Here is a 21384-nt window from a genome sequence, read left to right as displayed (position 1 = left end):
ATAACACATTGCTGCACGCAGTGCTAATTGAGCCTGGAAAATGTTGGAAGGCACAACAGATCCTGTACGGACCCTATTATAGTCAATGGGGTCTGCCCAACGTAATTCAGTTCTGGTATGTCCCAGATCCGGCAATTCCGGTCTTACCACTATTTTGCATCTAGCGAGAGCCAAACAACATAACGATATGTTGCAATATGATGGGGGTGGGAAAGGGCAATATCTGGTGTACTATACACAGCACAGTACATCAGTCAAATACATTAAACATGTCACATACCAATAAATAGTGCCTTAAATTGTAGCAGAAGAACCATTTAACCCCTTCACAAAATCCACTGCATATATACAGATGATATGTGTGGGCTTTGTATGGAGCAAGCTTGGAAGCCAAACCTGCTTCATATGTGGTAGGTGGCAACTGGGTCACACATCTGACACCAGGCCGCAGGGGCTGGAGTCAAAGGTAGCTCCAGGCAATGCTGAAGGCCCTCAGACCTGCCATTGGAGTACCTTAATTGGGCCTAATGTACATGGGCGGGTTAGATTCCGTACGAGAAATCCCACACGGAATCCAGTTCTGCCCGCGGCCAGTGAGCCCTGCATGGCCTGTATCATTCTGGCAGCGGCATCCGCGGGCCTCTCACTTCCGGGTTTGCTGTACTGCGCATGGCCCTCAAGGCTCGCCGTCGGACATGCACTGTAGTTTTGTTTTTGTAAATCTCCTGCTTTCTCGCGGGATCCAGGGCACATTCGCAGCGTCAGCTGTGGGTATGCCACGCATCAAGTAGCTTCCATTGACTTCATGGAAGGCGTCCATGCAGGAACCGCACAAAAATTGAGCGTGCTATGATTTGTTTTCTGGACCAAAAGGTCCGCTAAACACATCCGCATGCTTTAATCTATTTGCAACCGCTCATGCATCTCTATGGGCAGCTTGATTTGCGGGTGCCCCGCGCAAATACTGCAAATCAATTTTGCCTGTTGACATTGGGTCTTACACTCTGTCTCGTGGCATAATTTAATAGAATGACAGCCAGAGCACAAAACACAGCAATACAGAAGGTCACAACTAAAAAAATAAAATTCCATTTTCCACATAAAAAATATAAACTTTAAAAGATAAACATAACTGGTATGTCCACGATAAATATAGGAGAGAAAGTAAATTGCAGAAATGATCATGCTCTTACAAGTTCAAGCCCCCTAGTGGAACTAAAATAACATAAAATTTGTAAATAAAAAATGTTTAAACGTAAAAAAAAAAAAAAAATTCCTGTATCTCCTTTTCTACTGTTAACAGTTTCAACTTCATAAGTAACCCAGAACATTGCCCAGATCTCTGTATACATTCTATAGCATTGTGCAGCAATGTTTGTGCAGCCACCAAAAACAGAAATATATTATAGAGCAATTCTATCCTCCACAACATCGCAACATAAGCGCCTAAAGATTGTGTCCATATGTATCCATATGTATATCGCTAGAGGCTCTATTGCAATCGTGAAAAGCAGGAGAGACTGGGGCAACCATGCCGTGTGCCCCTGCTTAAGGCGGCCTACAGACGGCCGGGTCAGATCCCCTGCAAAAATTCTCGCAGCAGGACCCGACCCGAGCCACTGCAGGGACCAGTGTGGCGCTCACCTCTCCTGCGCCTCTGGCTCTGTGATGTGTCGGCTGCTGGCCAGACGGCGCATGCGCAGAGCAGAGCCGGGGCACCGGGAGTGACTTTCCTGTGTGGGCCTCAGCGAGACCCGCACAGAAAAACTACATGCAGCGATTTGAAAACACACGCGGACAAATCGCGGCCGCCTGCATAGGATTGCGTTTAGTAATGCAATCCTATGCAGGCGGGCAGGGTGGAATTTCTGCGGGAAATCCCGCCGCAGAATTTCCGCCCGTTTGCAGGGGGCCTAATGCAAACGCTTCTGTTAGTTGATTGCACTGGTGAACACTATTTTTTTCACAAGTTCAATTTAAAGGCGATTCTATCAGTATTTGTACTCCCGAAATCGAAAATGTTGTTAGAATTTTTCCATCAGGCAGGGTTTTTTCTTTTTATTTTGGTGTTCTTTATGGTTTGCCATTGCATGAATTACTCCTTTTCAGTATGCGACCAATACCTGTAGCGCGTGCCAATATGAAAGACCTACAAAAATATGAAACTGTTGTTAGAAAAATATACCTAGAATATCTGTGATTAGCAGGTCATTGCTTTACTGTTTGGAATGTAACTTGGGTCACTAAATTCTGCAGCTTTTTCTGTGACTGGGACTGCCGGGATAGGAAGTCTCACTATAGTCGAAAACAATGGCCTAAATGTGTATCTCTTAAGGCTGATTTACACCCAACGATTATCGCTCAAAATTCGTCCAAACAACAGCTTTTGAGCGATAGCCGTTGCGTGTAAATGTGTGCCTATTGTGCACTTACTGTGCCCTCTTCGTCCATCGTTGACTTCAGGTCAGCATCAAATCAGTCATCTCTGATAAGAGGGATGGAATGCTGTGTTCTCTACGGGCAGCGCTGATAACATTGCATGCAGCCGGAAGCCCGCAGGAGAACAATAGTGGTGTATTTAGATAACAGACCACCTGCTGTTCTCCAAATACATGCGAATGAAGCTAGCTGGCTACTAATGGGTTTATTAGCCCATTAGTACCTAATGCAAAATGATCGCTCAAAACTGTCAGTTTCTGACGGATTTTAAGCGATCTTTGCATGTAAATGGACCTTTATTCTGGGACCAAAACATGTGTCAAATGTACCTCTAGTGAAACCGGAAAAAGTGTATTGACCTCCACTGCATCTAAAACTGGGACTGATGAAACAATTTGTAAAAGCAATTGATATAAATTCTGCAGCATTTATGTATTTGAAAACTTCCCAAAGTTAGTGATGCAGAACTGAAAGAAGGAATTTTTATAGGCCACAAATAAGATCAGTGATGAATGATGAAGAATTTCAGGAACTGCTAAATCCATTGCAGAAAGCAGCCTGGTTGTCCTTCACAAATGTCTCCTCTTCCTTTCTTGGAGATGATAAATCCGAGAACTATTGTGATGTAGTGAGAGATCTTGTGAAATCACACCCAGCTGTGGGATGCAATATGTCCTTAGATCGTCACCTCTTGGACTCCCACCTGGACTTCTTCAGGCTGTCGGTGACCGCCATGGCGTGCGTTTCCACCAGCAGACCCCTATGATGGAACGGAGATACCGAGGCAAGCGATGTCCCAGTATGCCTCTGACTGTTGCTGGACCATGAAGAGAGACGTCCCAGAAGCAAAATATTCTGTCAATCATCTTCAAAAAGGTAAACTGGATTTCACATATTGGTGACTTACAGAAGTACTTTCTTAACATTGCGTTTGGGCTGCGGGTATCGGCGTCATCCCCCAGCCACCCATTTTCGTTTTTTCCTCCCCCTTTTAATAAATCGTAACTCCTTTATTTATCCATCAACGTCGCTGTATGAGGGCTTGTTTTTTGCGGGACGAGTTGTATTTTTCAATGGTGCCATTTATTGTACCATATAATGTACTGAAAAACTCTAAGTGGAGAGAAATTGAAAAAAAAATAAATTCCACCATCTTTGAGTAGGTCTTGTTTCTACGTTGTACACACTGCAGCAAAAATGACATGATAACTTTATTCTATTGGTCAGTATGATTACTACAATATTAAATTTATATGTTTTTCATGCTGTACTACTTTTATTTTCAAAGATATTTAATTTCTTTAAATTATTTTCTGCCGCCGTCTTCTGACCGATATAACTTCTTTATTTTTTTCGTCGACATAGCTGTGCGAGGGCTCGGTTTTTCTGGGACATCCTGTAGTTTCCGTTAGTACCATGCTGGAGTACATACGACATTTTGATCACCTTTTATTACATTTTTTCTTGGAGAGGGGGCGAGCAAAAAAAGCACAATTCTGGCGTTCTTTTTTTTTGGACAATGTTCATCGGGCTGGGGACATAATGCATTACTTTGATAGATCAGACTTTTACAACGCAGAGATACAAAATATGTATTTTTGTTTTATTACTTAGAATCTTTACATTCTTTTATTATAAACTAGCTGAATACCCGGCGTTGCCGTGTATTGTATTTTTGGGCACAAAAAGAATTTAAATGTGTGTGTATCTATATATATGTGTGTGTGTGCGCACTGATTTAATATATGAGGAGGAAGAGGTCGTCTGTGTAATATATTGGTATATGAGGAGGAGGTCATCTGTGTAATAGTATTTGAGGAGGAAGTTGTCTGTGTAAGATATTATCTGAGAAGCAGGAGGTCTGTGTAATACTGGCGTAATTAAAAACTCACTGACTTTCCCTGTAATTTTTGTTGCCAATAGCAACCAATCACAGCTTAGCTTTCACTTGTTATACTGTAGAGGTAAAATGAAAGCTGCGCTGTGATTGCTTGCTATGGGCAACACAAATTTCCTTTTGGACAGCTTTGATAAGAGTGGGTGCTGCGCTCATTTCTGTGTAGTACATAGTGGCTCAGTGCTAGTGGGAAGCTGTGTGGTAGTTGGAGCAGAGGAGGAGGTTGTTTGTGTAATATATTAGTATTTAAGGAGGAGGAGTTCGTCTGTGTAATGGATTAGTGTATGATGAGGAGGAGGTCGTCTGTGCAATAGATTAGTGTATGGTGAGGAGGAGGAAGTCGTCTGTGTAATAGATTAGTATATGATGAGGAGGAGGTCTGTGTAATAGATTAGTGTATGATGAGGAGGAGGTCGTCTGTGTAATGGATTAGTGTATGATGAGCAGGAGGTCTGTGTAATGGATTAGGGTATGATGAGGAGGAGGACGTCTGTGTAATGGATTAGTGTATGATGAGGAGGAGGTCGTCTGTGTAAAGGATTAGTGTATGATGAGGAGGTCGTTTGTGTAATAGATTAGTATATGATGAGGAGGAGGTCGTCTGTGTAATGGATTAGTGTATGATGAGGAGGAGGTCGTCTGTGTAAAGGATTAGTGTATGATGAGGAGGAGGTCGTTTGTGTAATAGATTAGTATATGATGAGGAGGAGGTCGTCTGTGCAACGGATTAGTGTATGATGAGGAGGAGATCGTCTGTGTAACAGATTAGTGTATAATGAGGAGGAGGTCGTCTGTGTAATAGATTAGTGTATGATGAGGAGGAGGTCATCTGTGTAATGGATTAGTGTATGATGAGGAGGAGGTTGTCTGTGTAATGGATTAGTGTATGATGAGGAGGAGGTCTGTGTAATGGATTAGTGTATGATGAGGAGGAGGTCGTCTGTGTAATGGATTAGTGTATAATGAGGAGGAGGTCATCTGTGTAATAGATTAGTGTATGATGAGGAGGAGGTCGTCTGTGTAATGGATTACTGTATGAGGAGGAGGTCGTCTGTGTAATGGATTACTGTATGATGAGGAGGAGGTCGTCTGTGTAATGGATTAGTGTATGATGAGAAGGAGGTCGTCTGTGTAATGGATTAGTGTATGATGAGGAGGAGGTCGTCTGTGTAATGGATTAGTGTATGATGAGGAGGAGGACGTCTGTGTAATGGATTAGTGTATGATGAGGAGGAGGTCGTCTGTGTAATGGATTACTGTATGAGGAGGAGGTCGTCTGTGTAATGGATTACTGTATGATGAGGAGGAGGTCGTCTGTGTAATGGATTAGTGTATGATGAGGAGGAGGTCGTCTGTGTAATGGATTAGTGTATGATGAGGAGGAGGTCGTCTGTGTAATGGATTAGTGTATGATGAGGAGGAGGACGTCTGTGTAATGGATTAGTGTATGATGAGGAGGAGGTCATCTGTGTAATGGATTAGTGTATGATGAGGAGGAGGTCTGTGTAATGGATTAGTGTATGATGAGGAGGAGGTCGTCTGTGTAATGGATTAGTGTATGATGAGGAGGAGGTCTGTGTAATGGATTAGTGTATGATGAGGAGGAGGTCTGTGTAATGGATTAGTGTATGATGAGGAGGAGGACGTCTGTGTAATGGATTAGTGTATGATGAGGAGGAGGTCATCTGTGTAAAGGATTAGTGTATGATGAGGAGGAGGTCTGTGTAATGGATTAGTGTATGATGAGGAGGAGGTCGTCTGTGTAATGGATTAGTATATGATGAGGAGGAGGACGTCTGTGTAATGGATTAGTGTATGATGAGGAGGAGGTCGTCTGTGTAATAGATTAGTGTATAATGAGGAGGAGGTCGTCTGTGTAAAGGATTAGTGTATGATGAGGAAGAGGTCGTCTGTGTAAAGGATTAGTGTATGATGAGGAGGAGGTCGTCTGTGTAATAGATTAGTGTATGATCAGGAGGAGGTCGTCTGTGTAATAGATTAGTGTATGATGAGGAGGAGGTCGTCTGTGTAATGTATTAGTGTATGATGAGGAGGAGGAGGTCGTCTGTGTAATAGATTAGTGTATGATGAGGAGGAGGTCGTCTGTGTAATAGATTAGTGTATGATGAGGAGGAGGTCGTCTGTGTAATAGATTAGTGTATGATGAGGAGGAGGTCGTCTGTGTAATGGATTAGTGTATGATGAGGAGGAGGTCGTCTGTGTAATGGATTAGTATATCATGAGGAGGAGGTCGTCTGTGTAATGGATTAGTGTATGATGAGGAGGAGGTCTGTGTAATAGATTAGTGTATGATGAGGAGATGGTCGTCTGTGTAATGGATTACTGTATGATGAGGAGGAGGTCGTCTGTGTAATGGATTAGTATATCATGAGGAGGTCGTCTGTGTAATGGATTAGTGTATGATGAGGAGGTCGTCTGTGTAATGTATTAGTGTATGATGAGGAGGAGGTCGTCTGTGTAATAGATTAGTATATGATGAGGAGGAGGTCGTCTGTGTAACGGATTAGTGTATGATGAGGAGGAGGTCGTCTGTGTAATAGATTAGTGTATGATGAGGAGGAGGTCGTCTGTGTAATAGATTAGTGTATGATGAGGAGGAGGTCGTCTGTGTAATGGATTAGTGTATGATGAGGAGGAGGTCGTCTGTGTAATAGATTAGTATATGATGAGGAGGAGGTCGTCTGTGTAATGGATTAGTGTATGATGAGGAGGAGGTCGTCTGTGTAATGGATTAGTGTATGATGAGGAGGAGGTCGTCTGTGTAATGGATTAGTATATCATGAGGAGGAGGTCGTCTGTGTAATGGATTAGTGTATGATGATGAGGAGGTCTGAGTAATAGATTAGTGTATGATGAGGAGGAGGTCCTCTGTGTAATGGATTAGTGTATGATGAGGAGGAGGTCTTCTGTGTAATGGATTAGTGTATGATGAGGAGGAGGTCGTCTGTGTAATGGATTAGTGTATGATGAGGCGGAGGTCGTCTGTGTAATGGATTAGTGTATGATGAGGAGGAAGTCGTCTGTGTAATAGATTAGTGTATGATGAGGAGGAGGTCATCTGTGTAATGGATTAGTGTATGATGAGGAGGAGGTCGTCTGTGTAATAGATTAGTGTATGATCAGGAGGAGGTCGTCTGTGTTAGATAAGACTGTGAAATAAAAAACATCTGCTGAAGTGCAATTCCGGCCTCCCCTTCCTTCTCCCAGGGGTAGTGGGGCTGTATTATCCCCCCCAAATTTGTCCCAATGGGATGAGTTATTTATGTACCAAGTTTGGTTGAAATTGCTCCAAGCGTTCATGAGTTAAAGTGATCTGCTCAAGTGCAATTCGGGAATTCCCCCTTCCCCACAGGGGTAGTGGGGCTGTCTTATCCCATGCAGAGATTTTGGGGGAGGAGTTATATATGTACCAAGTGTGGTTGAAATTGCTCCAGGCATTTATGAGTTATGGTGGCACATACACACATACATCCTATTTTATATATATAGATATGGCAAAAGGTGGGGGTGGGGAGTAAACTTATACTACCTTTTATTTTTTTAATAATTATTAAAACCTTTTAAAACTTATTTTTATTTTTTCTTCTTTAGTCCCCAGAGGGGACCTGAACATGCGATGCTTCGATCGCTCCTGCAGTTGATCAGACAGGAATGCCTCCACAACATTGCCACACTTCCGTAGCCTGCCTGGTCACCAGATCTATCACCAATGGAACATGTATGGGGCAATCTGAAATGGCAGCTTCAACAGCCTACAAGTGCATGATTTAAAGGCTCAGTTACAGCAAATGTGGACCTATATGCCGTAGGAGACCATACTGGACCTGTGCGTCTTCATGCCCACCCGTATCACATCTTACATCCAAGCTAAAGGCGGTACAACAAGGGACTGGAGCCTCTTTTCAAGTGTTCATTTTTCTGCAATAAATTATCCTTTTTCTCTGATATTGTAATCACAGTCACTCAAAGAAAGTTTCATTTGATTCTGACAACTTCTTCTAGGTGCTTGCTTCTTTTTGCCAATGAGTTTACATAATTGAAAACAACTGGTCATTTTCATGTGTGATATCTGACCATATCGCAATTGTTCATAAATTGCGAAAGAAAATCACCTATGTGAATGAACCCTTAGGCCTCATATCCACGGGCACGCATTGGATTCCCAGTGCAGAATCCCGCAGTGGTTTACAGCCATGCCCGCAGCCATTAGGCCAAAAATGACATTTTCTCACCTGTCCGGACACTTCTGTATGGCGGATGCGCCCAGGCGCGCCGGTTGCATGCACGTGCATGTTTCTTTTTTTAAATTCTCTTGCTTTCCCGTGGATCTGCGGCACGGCCACAGTGTAATCCGTGGTAGTGCCACGGATGGAATGGCTTCCATAGAATTCAATGGAAGCCGTCCGTGCGGGAAACCGCATAAAATGGAGTATGCTGCGATTTTTAGCCCGCGCATGTGATCCGCACACCAGGATAAAATGACATCCGCAGGTATTTAATTACCTGCGGATGCCCAATGAATGTCTATGGGCATATTGAACTGCGGATCATCCGCGCGGATTCCACAATTCAATTCTGCCCATGGACATGAGGCCTTACTGTTGTTTGCTATGTTATTAGAGAAATACTACAAGCGCAGGAAACCGCATAACTCAGACAACCTTTTTACATTTTATGTAACTCTCATTGAAGACTGGACAAGACAGCCAGCGATTTTCTTTCTAAAAAACATTAGATCTCTTGCAGCACAAGATCTTTTGTAAGCAAAGTCCTGAGCTTGAATAAAATAACAAACTGTCTCCTATGAGAATATTAGACGACTGAAAATCCATAACTACTATGAATTCTCATTTATGACTGGTCAGAATGCCAAACACATGATCTCCAAAAAAGAATTCATTTAAGAATTCAATCAGCATTCATCCGTAATTAAATATTGCATTAGTGTGACTTTAATAGAAATCATACCTGATTGTTAGGCACATGCTTGAACTCTCCCAATTAATGAACGAACAAAGACATAATTCAGTGTACAGCACCTTGCATGAGTAGTGTAGAGAATGCAGGTATAATCTGAGCACTGTATGCTGTAAATGAACTGAGAAACAACAACACAGGAGGAGCACAAACACCATCAATGCAACCTGTAGTGCTAAGCAGAATTGTACTCAGTGGGCACCCTCGCTGGAATGTTCCTAGGAATGCGGTCCAACTTCCTGCATGCCGCAGGCATAATTCCTCTGACCTAGAAGTATAGACAGGGAGGAACCTAAAGGATACAGTCCCCACCCAGCACCTCACTCTATACCTTTCTCGGTTATTTGTGCTCTCAACAAGCTTCAGATGAAGGGCATGTACTGTACAAGAACGGTCGTCCACCTGCTTGCTCTATATTCAGATGCTGTTATCCATCGGCTCTAACTACTTTCTGCAGTTTACTGAACCATAAAGGTGTCCATATAACATCAATAGGTGCAAGCTGAATGGGACTCCCCCAAACACATGTACCCTCGGCATCGCCAAGCATGCACTGTTCTGCATGGGAAGGGGAGAATAAAGGCCCATTGACATGGGCTGAGTATCATCCCCCTGTAACGAGGGTCGCTCGACAAAGCATTTCCATCAGTGCTTGCTCACTGCAATTCCAACAACGCAGGTGATCGGCTTTATGGGGACAAGTGATCGTTCACATGATCATTTAACCCCATGCAGCGATCTTGTGTAGATCTGCGGCCTACCAGCAAGCATTTTTATGCTCCGATAAGAGAGCAGATCAGCTGATAGATGAACGTTTGTCAGCTCATCGTTTGCACAATCACAAAACCCCTTTAAGAAGCTACCAGGACAAAAAGAATTGGGTATGAATTTTAACCCCTTAACGACTTTTGATATATTCATTATGGGTCATAAGGAGTTTTATGAAGGGGAAAATTTTCTAAGCCTGGCATTCCCGACATCGCACTTACCACAATTTCCCTTGGCGCACAGTGCGCATACTACATGAAGGGGCACACCTTTCTTTATGTATTCGGGGTTTCACTGGGGCAGAAAAAAAGTCTATTAGTATTAAATAGCCATTCACAGTATAGACAGGATTAAAACTAAATGTTATTGATATAGTTAAAAAATAGGGCTAAGGACACAAAAAGATCCCACGTTAACCTACGACTAGAAGAAATGATATTGAGGAGGGCTGCAGGCTATGCTTTTATCTTTCCTATCTATAACCTTCTAGGCAGGGTCATTGTACTCCTTTCTCAACAATAGCATAAAAGAGATCACCGGTTGCCAGCGGCATCTGCTAGTGCACTTACGATAGGTAGGGTTATTACACCTGTAGTATAGAGAGCTCAGTGGTCAGTAGCTGCAAGCACTTGTTTTTATTTAATACCGTCTCTCTGACAGGACCTGGTTGCCCACTTGCAGCTTATTACTCCTGTCCCTATAATAGCATAAAGAACTGACTGGTTACCAGTGATACTTGTTAGTGAATTTCTGATTTATTGCACTTTTGTGCTATTAGTATAGAGAGCCTAGTGGTTACTACCTGATAGCACCTTTGTATCTAATATAGCTTGTTAGACAGGACCTTGTTGTCCACTATCAGCTTAATAGTTGCTAGATTATTACCAAGCAGAAAGAACGCAGAGACTACAACAATACAATACATCTATTATAGTTATATAGGTTCATACTTTAGATCTATTTGATAGTGGATCACCTTGTAATTGGAGATTGACTACTGAATTTCTCTCTAAACTTAACCCTTTCCAATCCACTGTCGGGGCTGCCCCGACATCATCATTTTCCTCTATAGCTCCGATGTCGGGACAGACCCGACATGCTGTTTCCTCCCACGCTCTGCTGACAGAGGCCACCCGACACACTTATGTGAATAAGCGAGCTGCAAACAGCACTAAACAGCGCTGGATTCTTCATTTACTGAAAGCCAGATGTTCCTTCTCCTCTGCCCTGCTGCCCTGTATTCTCCGACATACAGGAGGGGAGAAAGAACATGAGTGCAGTCAGTAAATGAAGAGCCCAGGGCTTATCAGTGCTGATAGTGAATGCCTGAAGGTGCATCCCTCCCCCTCTCTGCTGCCGGAGGACACCCGACACACTTTGATGTCAGTAAGTGAGCTGGACAGCGCTCCATTCTGCATTTACTGAATACCCCCCCCCCCCCCCCCCCTGGGCTCTTCATTTACTGACTGCACTCATGTTCTTTCTCCCCTCCTGTATGTCGGAGAATACAGGGCAGCAGGGCAGAGGAGAAGGAACATCTGGCTTTCAGTAAATGAAGAATCCAGCGCTGATCAGTGCTGTTTGCAGCTCGCTTATTCACATAATAGTGAGCAAAAGAAATGAGAAAGTGGGAAGGAGAGAAACCACCTTTTAGGGCACCTGCACACGAGCAAAAATTCCGCGGCGGGATTTCCTGCGGAATTTCCTCCCCTGGAAGCTGCCATAGAATTGCGTTAACAAACGCAATCCTAGGCAGACGGCCGCGATTTAGCCGCGTGGCAAACAAATCGCGGCATGCTCTATTTCTGTGCAGGGCTCGCAGAGCCCCGCATAGAAACGTCACTCACCGGCCGCCGGCCCCGCTCTGTGCATGCGCCGGCTGCCCAGTAGCTGGCACATGAGAGAGTCGGGGCCGCGGGAGAGGTGAGTACCCGCGCTGCTCTCTGCAGACACTCGGGTCGGGTCCCGCTGCGAGAATTCTCGCAGCCGGATCCGACCCGGCCATCTGCAGGCGGCCTTACTGTGAAACATGTACTAGGAAGCCTGGACTTCATCCTGCAATTTGTTTCAAAAAGTATCACGCGCTAAAAAATTATAAGTCAAAATAAATAAAAACGTTTTAATTTATCTAAAAGTGCTAATAAAATCATTAGGTAATTTATTTGTGTGGTTTTCTGTTGTTGTTCCAAGTAATCCACCAACCTCTTTCCCGCACAAAATAAATTGGAGCTGGGAAAAATGAGCGTGGCAAAAAAATTGGATTGGAAAGGGTTAAGAGGCTCATGGGGGTTCCTAATGAACTGTTACCCCCCAGGGAAACGTGTTGAACCAACAAGATCTAACTATAATGAACTAATATTCTATCTATTACTTCTGTAACCCAAAAATTGACCTAACTATTTGAACTACTGAAAATATTAACTCAATGTCGGTCTTTCTCTACTGGTATGTAGGCTAGACTCCTATGCCCAGACCTTGGTCACTTCTGCCGCAGCTGGGCTTTTGGTCCTGGTAGGGCTTCAGTACCAAACCTATTACTAGGGAACCTCACAGGGCATCTCGGGCTCATATGTGACTACCTGGGAATTTATTGCTGATTTAGGGGGATCCTACCTACTTCCTTATTCTTGCATTTTTGTTTCTGTGTTGCATGTTTATCCAGGTATTCACATTACCTGCTCAATTATCATATCTTTGAGTCGTTAACTATCAAATACAGGGTAAGGCCTTAGTCACACGGGCGTTTTTTCACGCGATTTGCGCATCGCATGACGGATGCGCATGCGCAAATCGCGTGACTGGCGCCGAAAAATCGCCCGAAAATCTGCTCCTAGCCGCGTTTCATTAGAAACGGGCCGGAGCTGTCCAGCGCATTGCATTCAATGGAGCCGGCAATACAGCCGGCTCCATTGAATGCAAGCGCTGCGGGCGAGTGTGGGATGAATTGTCGGGAAGGGGTTAAATATATAACCCCTTCCCTGCAATGCATCCTGAAAAGTGAAAAAATAAAAAAAATGTATGTACTTACCTGCTCCTGGCAACCGGAGATCCCCGCGGCCGTCCTGCAGTGGGTGTGAAGGGGGTGTGACTCAGGCTTGCCCCTGATTGGCTCAGCGCTGAGCCAATCAGAGGCAAGTCTCAGTCACACCCATTCATGAATTCATGAATGGGTGTGACTGAGATCAGCCTCTGATTGGCTCAGGCTGAGCCAATCAGGGGCAAGCCTGAGTCACACCCCCTTCACACCCACTGCAGGACGGCCGCGGGGATCTCAGGCTGCCGGGAGCAGGTGAGTACATCCTTTTTTTTTATTTTTTCACTTTTCAGGATGCATTGCAGGGAAGGGGTTATATATTTAACCCCTTCCCGACAATTCATCCCGCGCACGCCGGCAGCCCATTGCTTTCAATGGAGTCGGCTGTATTGCCAGCTCCATTGAATTCAATGGGCAAACATCGTTCTTCTCTGCCACAGCTGTTCCAGCTGTGGCAGAGAAGAATGATTTGTCTTCTATATGTTCTCAATGGGGTCGGCGCTGCTGCCGCCGGCCCCATTGAGCGCATATAGAGAAGAGAACAGGAATCGCAGATCGCAGATAGGTGCGATCTGCGATTTCTGTTCTCTAATTTATCGGACGAGCGCATAAAAAGCGCTCATGTGTCCGATACCATTGCGAAGCAATGGTTTTAAAAAATCGCCGGACGCATGCGCATGCGCAAATCGCGGCAATAAACGCCCGTGTGACTGAGCCCTTAACGTGGGATCCATTTGTGTCCTAAGCCCTATTTTTTAACTATATCAATAACATTTAGTTTTAATACAGTCTATACTGTGAAGGGCCTCTTTATGTATTAAGAACATCCCAGGCTTCTCTGTGTGCTTTCAGATTAATGTAGGCCAGGTCAAACCTACCATACATTTCTGGTATAATTTACCAGAGCACAGCAGATGTATCGCATGATTACATATTACCGCCAACCGTGTCACTACCGGCGCATCATGTAGTGCCGGCTCGCCAAACAGGACTTGAGCGGCGGATCCGGAGAGAATGAGGTCTTTGGGGGGCGCCGTGACGGACTCTGCCGCAATATTCTGCTGGCGGAGTCTGTCACGGCCGTGGGGGCATGAGGCCTTAAGGGATTAACATGCCCTATGCTTCTCACCGGCAGCACCATGTGTCAGGGAAAGGTTGTGGGGCATAATACATTGAAAAGAGTGGAATCCGCTGGGAAAATCCACACAAGTCAATTTAGTGTGGTATGTTTCCATAGCGGGTAGATGAAATTTGTTAAACTCTCATTCACATGACTAGTATTGTAAGATGCCGCAGATTTTCTGTGTATCGATCCGCAGACAAAATCAGCAGCCCTTCCGCAGCACTGAAATATTTTACCTTATACAGACAGCGACTTGGAATTTTTGTTTTAAACATATGAATACATTTTTGATACGTGATATTGTTCTTTTTAAGAGGAATACTAAGCGGTCAATCAACGTAAAGAGGACACAATCAAAACCCGTTTTTATAAATGAGACCCATTTATGATCAGCCGGGTTGGCAGCTTAAACTCCTGCTATCACTATGGGAGGGGCTGGGGGGGGGGCTGCAGACCGCCAGCATTGAAGGATTATATGGCGCCCATTCAAACGAAAAAAAATACAACAGTATATTACATAGTCGCTTCATGTTCAGCAGCGCAAGAGCCACTCCTTGTGTTCTAATAGGCCGTGTGGTCGGTGGCTGTACAGAAAACTTAAAGGGGTTGTCTCGCGCCGAAACTTTTTTTAAAAATTTTGCATAGGCCCCCCGTTTGGCGCAGGACAAACCCAAGGGATGTGTTAAAATAAAATTTAAAAAAATTACTTACCCGAATCCCCGCTCTGAGACTTCTTCCTTCTTCCTACGTCTTCCTTCTCCAAGATGGCCGCCGGGATCTTCACCCACGATGCACCGCGGGTCTTCTCCCATGGTGCACCATGGGCTCTGTGCGGTCCATTGTCGATTCCAGCCTCCTGATTGGCTGGAATCGGCACACGTGATGGGGCGGAGCTATGCGATAACGCGAAGAAGGGGGCGTAGCCAGAACGCCAGTCGTGCCCGGACCGACCAGAAGGGAGAAGACCCTTCTGCGCAAGCGCGTCTAAAAAAGCAAGAAGACCCCGAAATTAGACGGCACCATGGAGACGGGGACGCCAGCAACGGAGCAGGTAAGTGAATAACTTCTGTATGGCTCATATTTAATGCACGATGTATATTACAAAGTGCATTAATATGGCCATACAGAAGTGCTGAACCCCACTTGCTTTCGCAAGACAACCCCTTTAATAATATCATGCGGATGAGAACTACAGTACATATACAACATGTGTATTTTATAGCATGCATTTATTTAGCTTGCAAAAACTGTCTGGGGAAAACATGGCAATGGTGTCAGAGTTGTGGTGAAAAACCTTATATGACTGATGTCCGGGACATATTTTTAAAAATGTCACACAGCTAATGATAAATGCTTCTAAAATCAACAATTCTTTGAAACAGGTTCAACCGCAACTCCAGTTCTGTCCTGTTGTCCATGCGCTTCACTTCTGTAGGGCAAACGTTTGTCCTCTGACACTACTCCATAACTCATAGCTGTTACTGATGAGCCGCACTCCCCTCTCGCACCTCTTCAAAAGACTTTAAAATTATTTAGCCCCTTAACATACAAGCTGCAAGACGAGAGGAGTTTTGTGACCCTCTCACACCAGATTTTAACATAGAACAGACTGAAAAATAATCCCCATTAGTGTTATTAAAGTGATTTTCTCAATTATTTGAAAATATGGCTGAGGGCATGATATAGTTAAAAACAACAAACTACGTGTACGAGTTGTGCCTGTGAGGCTCGGGCGCCGAAATTTGTCCGTTTGCTGTCCAATTTAAACAGTCAGCACATTGACATGCATTAGCATTTCCCATCTATCATCCGTGATACAGACAGGAATAGGGCATGCAATGAGTTTTGTTTTTTGCTTTGTTTTTTTACACAGACCATCAGTCCATGTGAAAAAAAACAGCAGTATGCATTTCTTCATATCCATATAATGGTGCTGTGTGCTGTCCGAGGATTAACACAGGACAGCACATGGTCCCACATACAGTAGTGTGCTGCACGCCTACGGTATACTTACCGCTCCATTTCCCCACCAACCCAGCACTGACACTCCCATCCTCGCCGCTAGTCTTTGTTTACAAACTGCAGAGGTGACATATCTGTATACATTTGTGACCAATACAGTCAAACATGGACCTCAGTGGTATGCACTGATTAGCCACAGTGGTCACATATGTATACGGCCACCGTATCGCACGAGTTTGTAAAGAAAGACCTGTGAGGAAGATGGGAGCAGCAGCGCTGGGATAGTAGGGAACAAACCCTAGTTTGTTGTTTTTAACCATTTCATGCCCTCGGCCACATTTTACGCATTCAGAAAACTCCTTTAAGACAATCTAAATAAAACCTGGTAAATAGAACTAATAATGTATCTAAATAACGCATGATACAGCAGCAAGATTGTTTGTTAAAATTTACATTTTTTTAAAACAGTTTTTCCTCAAGTCAATATTTAAGTGCCAGAATTTTTATCCTGACCTTAAAGTGGCTTACCCTAAAATTGGCCTGGACTGTCGGTACACCTCACTCCTGTTTACAATGGTTCTTTCACAGAATCTGCTGTCTGTGGTCTGCGTCCACGCGACGTCTATTAGGCATTTCATGGAGTTGGCTGTAGGCTCCTTTGGCAGGAGCTTCCGTCTTTTCTTCAGTAGAATTTCACTCAAGTATTGCCAAGATACCTTAAATAAGGATCTTCATATTCCATAGAGTGCAGGAATCAGTGTCAGCAATCTTCAATGCTTCTCTTGTATTACAAAGAAACACACCTAGAAAAAGCAGAAGAGAAATTGCATCCATAAGACGTCTTCCTCATAAGACACAAGCTGACATTCTTCTGAGTCAGTAAACATTCCCCGTGTGACAACATCTAGTGGTTATAAGTTAATAGTCATGATGCGTGTTTACATCACTCCCTTTACACAAACCACCGACTCAGCCTTCCAAAGAAAACCTTGCTCTTCCCTCGCATCCTGTACTTCAGCTTCTGATGTAAGGAGCCGGCATGGAGCTGACACACACTACAGAGCGCCAAAATAATCATCGCAAAGACAACGAAGAACAAAAACAAAAAAAGAACAAAATAGGCTAAAGACAAATCTCTTGTGCCCACCAGAGAAAATGCTTCTCAGGTCCCCCACTCCACCTGTACAGAGCACTTTCAATGGCATTGTGAACTTGTGTCCTCACCGTACACACAAGACATAGCATTAGTAAGGCGTCATGTCCACTTGCACGCAGATTCCACTGCTGAATTCCGTAACGGAATTCTGCCGTGCCCGCAGACATGGACAGGAAAAGACATTTTCTTACCTGTCCAGATCCAGTGCAGGTCTCCTCCATGCCGGACGGAATTTTTTTATTCAGCACTGCGGATGTGTCCGGGCGCGCCGGCCGACGTGCCGGATGCATGCCCAGTGCAATTTTTAATTTTTGTTTAAATCTCCTACTTTCCTGCGGATCCGCAGCACGTCCACAGTGACAGCTGTGGCTGTGCCGCGGATCAGATGCTTCCATTGACTTCAATGGAAGCTGTCCCTGCGCGATCTGCAGGGAAATGAAGCATGTAGCAATTTCTTCCCGCCCGTGCTAATGCATCCCTATAGACAGCTTGATTTGCGGATCTCCTGCACGGGTTCCGCAAATCAAGTCTGCCCGTGGACATTGAGCCTAAAAAAGGTCTGATGGTCCTTTTACACGGGCCCACAGTCGTTTAAAGGACTACATGAGTGCTGACATCACTGATAAGGTCAGCAGCGCTTGTGCAGAGCATTTACCCAGAGATTCTTGCTGCCGACTCATTGGCTTCTAGTCCAGCACTTCACTTCCTATGTGAAGCACTGAGCGAGGAGCGTTTACACATAATGAGAAGCCCGTGAGCAAACAAGGTTTTTTAAGCTGACTGAAAAAAGCTTAAAGGGGTTGTCCCGCGAAAGCAAGTGGGGGTATACACTTCTGTATGGCCATATTAATGCACTTTGTAATGTACATTGTGCATTAATTATGAGCCATACAGAAGTTATTCACTTACCTGTTCCATTGCTGGCGTCCTCGTCTCCATGGGGCCGTCTAATTTTCAGCGTCTAATCGCCGGATTAGACGCACTTGCGCAGTCCGGTCTTCTTCTGTTCTGAATGGGGCCGCTCGTGCCTGAGAGCGGCTCCTCGTAGCTCCGCCCCGTCACGTGCCGATTCCAGCCAATCAGGAGGACCGCACAGAAGCCCTGCGGTCCACCGAGGGTGAAGATCCCGGTGGCCATCTTCACCAGGTAAGTAAGAAGTCACCGGAGCGCGGGGATTCGGGTAAGTACTGTGCGTTTTTTTTTTTAAGTCCCTGCATCGGGTTTGTCTCGCGCCGAACGGGGGGGCCATTAAAAAAAACAAAAAAAACGTTTCGGCGCGGGACAACCCCTTTAACAAGCTGCGAACAAAAAGCGAGCGATTTTTGTGCATTCACACTGAATGATTCACTGCTTATTTAAACGAATTTTGAGCGATATCATTACTTGTAAATGGGACGGAGGGATATGTTCACATATTCAGGTTAAATCGTGTTTTACTGTTGCAGTTTTTGCAGCCTGAAAAAAGCTGCAAAAAAGTACTTACAAACCAATGAGTAATCATTTGTAACATGTTTTGCATGAGGTAATTAAATGGGCTTTTCAGAACTCAACTATTAATGTATCCTGCGGATAGGTAATCAGTAGTGATTGCGGAGGCACACTACTCAAGATCCCTGCAAATGAGCTATTTGCCGGGCCAGCTGCCAGTGCAAACATCATATTGGTGGAGATCGAGAGTGGCGACCCCCACTGACCAACTATTGATTTACTGCTGACCTATCCTGAGGACAGTTCAGCAGTAGTTTAAGGGGTTTTTCTGGACATAAAAATTAGTCAGATGTTAAGAGGAAGAGAAATTGAATACTCATCTATCCCGGCGGCCCCCGTCCAGCGCTGCAGCCCCAATGCTCACTGCACAGAATAAATAAGAACAGAGCAGGAAAGCGGAACTCCCGACACAGGCGTGAAACCCCCCTAATAATCAGTGTTCACTTCAGAAGATGCCCTGCGCGCTCTAGAAAAGTGTACAGGTTCTTACTTTTAGCTTAGCAACTTTGGATTTGATAGTGTTCAGCTTTGAAGTGTTTGGAAGAACGTTTTCTACCGCTCCACATTTAGTTCACAAGGCTGACCTGCTGGAACTCCAAACCTTCTTGTAGGAACACGTTGTACAGGAGAAAAGGGAAATTTTTTGTTATAGACTGTTTGGCCAAGATGCACAGTTTTATAAGTGTAAGGCCTCATGTCCACTAGAAAAATACAATCCGCACAGAATCTGCCGTGGATTTGCTTTAAATGGTATTTTTTTGCATGCAGATATCCGCACACACTGCTATCAATGTAATAGCAATGTTGCCGATCCACGCGGAATCTGCGGCAGAATGGAGCATGCCGCGTTTTTTCTCCCGCGCGTGAAAAACGCAATTCTTTTCAAATGCCATCCGCGGGTGCAAAAATCAATTTAATGGACCGCGGATGGCCAATGATTCCCTATGGGCAAAATCCGCTGCGGATTCCGCAATTCCATTTAGGTAGTGGACATGAGGCCTAAAAGTCCTGAGACTTCAGCTGAAAGCAACAATGTATATATTTCTATTTAGTGGAATCACTGAAGATGAATTCTGTACAAGTGGGCCATATATTTCAAAATTTGACGTTAATGCTCTATCCAGCACATGTACAATGCTATGCCCAGGTTCTTGGAACTTTTGTTCCATAATCTTCACCTTATGATTATTTTCACACAAGAACACTAATATTGTCACTGACATCAATGAATTGTTGTTCTGTGGGACACAAGTCTGTGACCACAGAAGGATTTCTTCTAGATTGGGCCTTTCTTTTGTGAGGAGTTAGAACACTATGGCTCGGTGGATACAGTATCCTGGGGAGTGAGATCAAAATGGAATGATTGGTATCCCTCGTAGACATATGATCAAAGCTTAGGCAATACTGTCTCCTCGTAAATGACAGGGCTATGTTTAGCTAACAGAAAACCAGCCAAAAGTGAACAGTATGGAAGCAAGATGCAAAATAAATGCTATTCACATATTGCCTAACCGGCACTTCTAACCTCTACCTTTCTTAAATTATAGTAAAGACCAGCACCATAATGGAGGTTTATGTTAAAACTTAGCTTAGAAAAGTATCCATGGGCTCCACTCCACAGATACGCTTTTACATTCAGACTACAAAGTCCTTAAACTGACTTCCGGGTCTAGAGAAGCAAAGATGGCTGCACCGCTATTCTGACAACCTGATGCTGCTCACTGGTAGTCCAAGACATTGCATGCTGCTTTGACTGTCAAGTACTTCTCATGTGGGCAACATTAGTCAATCAAAGTAGGTGTAGTGTCTTAGGCTAATGATACTTACTATCGCACAGTGTGTATCAAGTACTCAGAGAAGTGGTGCGGCCATCTTTGTTTCTCCTGGCCCAAAGAGTCATCTTAAAGAGCCATTCTGGTAAAATGATTTTTCATTCATTATGTGACTAACTCCCCAGTATATATAAGTCCTTGTTACCACTTTGGTTAGTTATACTTTTCCCTCTGAAACTTCCTAGAGTCCTTCTCCTGAGGTGGGTCATGTGATCCCATGCTGACCACCTGAGATTTACTTGGGTTTATGTTCCTCTCAGAAAGTCAGTTTTTAAGTAAGCATAATTCCTGTGTGGTGGACCGTACTACACAAGCTCTTTAGGGGGAGGCACGAAAATTCCTATCACAGTTACTACTAATGATTAGCGTTCCTGTCACACAGGTATAATGACGATGTTACTCATGGTCTGTAGCTTATTTAGATGAATATAGATAATTACAGTGTCCTCCCAGCAGGCAGAGATGGTACAGGCTCTAGCTGCTCATGTGATGTTGTGCTCATGCATCATGGGTTTGATAGCACAGAATAGTGAAAGAGAAAGCAGGGGGAGCATCAAGATTGTGTCTCGTAAGCATAAGACAGGATGTTGCTCTGCATGGAAGTGACTGCAATACACATAAGAGACATCTAGAGTGTGACAGTCAATCAGGTTAGAACTGCAGGGATGGAAAAATGTATTTTCGCTA

General features: G+C 44.2%; 1 protein-coding gene and 1 long non-coding RNA gene across 2 annotated transcripts in view; one reads left to right on the top strand and one right to left on the bottom strand.

Moving 5' to 3' along the window:
• Positions 1–21384, top strand: part of LOC136627384 (uncharacterized) — a 183514-nt gene that overhangs the window by 118073 nt on the left and 44057 nt on the right. The window lies entirely within an intron of this gene.
• Positions 1–21384, bottom strand: part of TNK2 (tyrosine kinase non receptor 2) — a 186343-nt gene that overhangs the window by 127317 nt on the left and 37642 nt on the right. The window contains exon 2 of the mRNA XM_066602391.1: positions 16750–17024. The gene's annotated coding sequence lies outside the window, so the exon portion shown is untranslated. The remainder of the gene's footprint in view (positions 1–16749; positions 17025–21384) is intronic.

This window comes from Eleutherodactylus coqui, chromosome 1 (assembly GCF_035609145.1).
Source record: "Eleutherodactylus coqui strain aEleCoq1 chromosome 1, aEleCoq1.hap1, whole genome shotgun sequence".
Classification (NCBI taxonomy): Eukaryota; Metazoa; Chordata; class Amphibia; order Anura; family Eleutherodactylidae; genus Eleutherodactylus; species Eleutherodactylus coqui.
The sequence above is the reverse complement of the archived record's forward strand: the minus strand, read 5'-3'. Positions and strand labels throughout refer to the sequence as shown.